This window comes from Zeugodacus cucurbitae, chromosome X (assembly GCF_028554725.1).
Source record: "Zeugodacus cucurbitae isolate PBARC_wt_2022May chromosome X, idZeuCucr1.2, whole genome shotgun sequence".
NCBI classification, from domain to species: domain Eukaryota; kingdom Metazoa; phylum Arthropoda; class Insecta; order Diptera; family Tephritidae; genus Zeugodacus; species Zeugodacus cucurbitae.
In genome coordinates this window covers 8372597-8377500 of record NC_071672.1, presented here as the reverse complement: position 1 = coordinate 8377500, position 4904 = coordinate 8372597, and the positions used below count along the sequence as shown (strand labels likewise).

General features: G+C 40.6%; 1 pseudogene; it reads left to right on the top strand.

The window, feature by feature from the left end:
* Nucleotides 1-960: 960 nt before the first annotated feature.
* Nucleotides 961-1139, top strand: LOC128923201 (5.8S ribosomal RNA; annotated as a pseudogene).
* The last annotated feature ends 3765 nt before the right edge of the window (nucleotides 1140-4904 follow it).

Here is a 4904-nt window from a genome sequence, read left to right as displayed (position 1 = left end):
ATCGGAAACAACACCCGCGCCGTTAGTTCTGCTTTTTCCCGCCTGGATAAGGAAGCGAAGCGAATGGGTCTGGTGGTGAACGAGGACAAGACGAAATATCTCCTGTCATCAAACAAACAGTCAGCGCATTCGCGTCTTGGCTCCCACGTCACTGTTGACAGTCATAACTTTGAAGTTGTAGATAATTTCGTATACCTAGGAACCAACATTAACAGCGATAATAATGTCAGCCTTGAAATCCAACGCAGAATCACTCTTGCCAACAGGTGCTACTATGGACTGAGTAGGCAATTGAAAAGTAAAGTCCTCTCTCGACGAACAAAAACTAAACTCTACAAGTCCCTCATCATTCCCGTCCTACTTTATGGTGCAGAAGCGTGGACGGTGTCAACATCCGATGAGACGGCACTAGGAGTTTTCGAGAGAAAGGTTTTGCGGAAGATTTACGGTCCCTTAAACATTGGCAACGGCGAATACCGCAGAAGATGGAATGATGAGCTGTATGTGTTGTTCGACGACATAGACATAGTCCAGCGAATAAAAAGACAGCGGCTACGCTGGCTGGGTCATGTTGTTCGAATGGATGAAAGTGCCCCAGCTCTGAAAGTTTTCGATGCAGTACCCGCTGGTGGAAGCCGAGGAAGAGGGAGACCTCCACTCCGGTGGAAGGACCAGGTGGAGAAGGACCTGTCTTCACTTGGTATTACCAATTGGCGCCAAACCGCCAAAAGGAGAGATGCGTGGCGCACTGTTGTGGACTCGGCTATAACCGCGTAAGCGGTTTCTACGCCAGTTAAGAAGAAGAAGAAGACATGCGCAACTTGTAAATGTTTGGGTTGAAAATTACAATTTATTGAAAGATGTTTTAAAATAATTTATATATTATATACGAAAACGAAATGTTATTCTTTCAATAAATTAAAAACTCTTGACGTTAAATTAAAATAAACAAAAAATTATCACTCTAAGCGGTAGATCACTCGGCTCATGGGTCGATGAAGAACGCAGCTAACTGTGCGTCATCGTGTGAACTGCAGGACACATGAACATCGACATTTTGAACGCATATTGCAGTCCATGCTGTTATGTACTTTAATTAATTTTAAAGTGCTGCTTGGACTACATATGGTTGAGGGTTGTAAGACTATGCTAAATTAGTTGCTTATTCTTTTAGTCAATTAAAAGAATTTAAGCACATGGTATATTACTGGATTGTATTTTTCAATCCATAATATTAATAGCATAAAAAGAAATATAGAAAATATATTCTTGAACACCTCATATTTGAACGAAATTTTATAATAAATAAGAATCTTAGTATTCCCAAAAAAAATAAAATTTCAATATTATTATTTCAAATAATATATACATTTAGAGGAACGTCTAGCATAAAATATTATTTTATTCTAGGATTGCCTTAAATGTAAAAAAGCAAGAAAATAATATTGTTGTTATAATGAAGTAGTACGGGATGAAAAGATTGAATATTTATTATTAAGAAAATTATTGGTGTTAAGAAATAATTATGTATGTTTCTTTAAAATAGCAAAAAGCTAAAATATAAAATAAATATAAATATTTTTATACAACCTCAACTCATATGGGACTACCCCCTGAATTTAAGCATATTAATGAGGGGAGGAAAAGAAACTAACAAGGATTTTCTTAGTAGCGGCGAGCGAAAAGAAAATAGTTCAGCACTAAGTCACTTTGTCTATATGGCAAATGTGAGATGCAGTGTATGGAATATCTTAATATCTAGTATGAGAAATTAACGATTTGTATGTGATTGGCGTTGCAACCGTTTAGCCGGTTATAGCCGAATCGACGATAGTGCGCCACCTGTCTCTCTCCTTTGCAGTTCGGCGCCAGTTGGAGATCCCAAGTGTAACCAGGTCGCTCTCCACCTGGTCCCTCCAACGGAGTGGAGGCCTTCCCCTTCCTCGGCTTCCTCCGGCGGGTACTGCATCGAACACTTTCAGGGCTGGAGTGTTTTCGTCCATTCGGACAACATGACCTAGCCAGCGTAGCCGCTGTCTTTTTATTCGCTGAACTATGTCAATGTCGTCGTATAACTCGTACAGCTCATCGTTCCATCGTCTGCGGTATTCGCCGTTGCCAATGTTCTGAGGACCATAAATCTTGCGCAAAATTTTCCTCTCGAAAACTCCTAGTGTCGTCTCATCTGATGTTGACATCGTCCAGGCTTCTGCACCGTAAAGCAGGACGGGAATGATAAGTGACTTGTAGAGCTTGATTTTGGTTCGTCGAGAGAGGACTTTACTGTTCAATTGCCTACTCAGTCCAAAGTAGCACCTGTTGGCAAGAGTTATTCTGCGCTGGATTTCGAGGCTGACATTGTTCGTGTTGTTGATGCTGGTTCCCAGGTATACGAAATTATCTACGACCTCGAAGTTATGACTGTCAACAGTGACGTGGGAGCCAAGACGCGAATGCGCCGACTGTTTGTTTGATGACAGGAGATATTTCGTCTTGTCCTCATTCACCTCCAGACCCATTCGCTTCGCCTCCTTATCCATGCGGGAAAAAGCAGAACAAACGGCGCGGTTGTTGCTTCCGATGATATCAATATCATCGGCGTACGCCAGGAGCTGTACACTCTTGTAGAAGATTGTACCTTCTCGGTTTAGCTCTGCAGCTCTTATAATTTTTTCCAGCATCAGGTTAAAGAAGTCGCACGATAGTGAGTCACCTTGTCTGAAACCTCGTTTGGTATCGAACGGCTCGGAGAGGTCCTTCCCAATCATGACGGAGCTTTTGGTGTTGCTCAACGTCAATTTACACAGCCGTATTAGTTTTGCGGGGATACCAAATTCAGACATCGCGGCGTAAAGGCAACTCCTTTCGTGCTGTCGAAAGCAGCTTTAAAATCGACAAAAAGGTGGTGTGTGTCGATCCTCTTTTCTCGGGTCTTTTCCAAGATTTGGCGCATGGTGAATATCTGGTCAGTTGTCGATTTTCCAGGTCTAAAGCCACACTGATAAGGTCCAATCAGTTTGTTGACGGTGGGCTTTAGTCTTTCACACAATACGCTCGATAGAACCTTGTATGCGATATTTTGGAGGCTGATCCCACGGTAATTGGCGCAGATTGTGGGATCTCCCTTTTTATGGATTGGGCAGAGCACACTGAGATTCCAATCGTCAGGCATGCTTTCTTCCGACCATATTCTGCAAAGAAGCTGATGCATGCACCTTATCAGTTCTTCGCCGCCGTATTTGAATAGTTGGAGGATGGGATCATGTGTAGAAGTTCACGCAAGTGAGGAAAGTTTTTGATTGTCACTCACTTGGGAGTGGCCAGAAACGATTCTTCTCCACATGGTTCAAGCAGCTCACGACTTCCGGTTTTAGACCAAGTATCCTCTGGGTAGCCAACAGACATCCGTTTGAAGGCGAGCTAAAGTGAGAAGGCGAAGCCCGCTTATGCGGTTGTGCGTAGGGTTTGGGACCCACCACATAAAAACACCCCCCAATGAAAAATCTACGAAATTAACGATTTAAGTCCTACTTAAATGAGGCCATTTACCCATAGAGGGTGCCAGGCCCGTATAACGTTAATGATTACTAGAAAGATATTTCCAAAGAGTCGTGTTGCTTGATAGTGCAGCACTAAGTGGGTGGTAAACTCCATCTAAAACAAAATATAACCATGAGACCGATAGTAAACAAGTACCGTGAGGGAAAGTTGAAAAGAACTCTGAATAGAGAGTTAAATAGTACGTGAAACTGCTTAGAGGTTAAGCCCGATGAACCTGAATATCCATTATGAAAAATTCATCATTATAACTGTGATATTTATAATATTATAGTAATAGTGTGCATTTTTTTCATATAAGGACATTGTAATCTATTAACATAATAAAATATTTATCAAAAGATCATTGGTGTTAAGTTTATTCAAATTAATTTGCTTTTAGCTTATTAACATAGAATAAATACTGATGATTTGATAAAGTGTTGATAGATTTTACATATATAATGCTTAAATTCCTTTGAATTTTACAATAATATTATTATCATTGATTTTAATATTAATTGTATGCATTTATATGATTAACAATGCGAAAGATTCAGGATACCTTCGGGACCCGTCTTGAAACACGGACCAAGGAGTCTAACATATGTGCAAGTCATTGGGTTATATTAAACCTAATGGCGAAATTAACTTAACTTTTATATAATGGGATTAATTTTTAGTGAAATATTTTACTATTAATTCAATCCCGGGGCGTTCCATATAGTTATGTATAATGATAATTTATTATTATTTATACCTCTAACTGGAGCGTACCTTGAGCATATATGCTGTGACCCGAAAGATGGTGAACTATACTTGATCAGGTTGAAGTCAGGGGAAACCCTGATGGAAGACCGAAACAGTTCTGACGTGCAAATCGATTGTCAGAATTGAGTATAGGGGCGAAAGACCAATCGAACCATCTAGTAGCTGGTTCCCTCCGAAGTTTCCCTCAGGATAGCTGGTGCATTTAAATATTATGTAAAATAATCTTATCTGGTAAAGCGAATGATTAGAGGCCTTAGGGTCGAAACGACCTTAACCTATTCTCAAACTTTAAATGGGTAAGAACCTCACCTTTCTTGATATGAAGGTTGAGGTTATGATATAATGTGCCCAGTGGGCCACTTTTGGTAAGCAGAACTGGCGCTGTGGGATGAACCAAACGTAATGTTACGGTGCCCAAATTAACAACTCATGCAGATACCATGAAAGGCGTTGGTTGCTTAAAACAGCAGGACGGTGGACATGGAAGTCGTAATCCGCTAAGGAGTGTGTAACAACTCACCTGCCGAAGCAACTAGCCCTTAAAATGGATGGCGCTTAAGTTGTATACCTATACATTACCGCTAAAGTACATGATT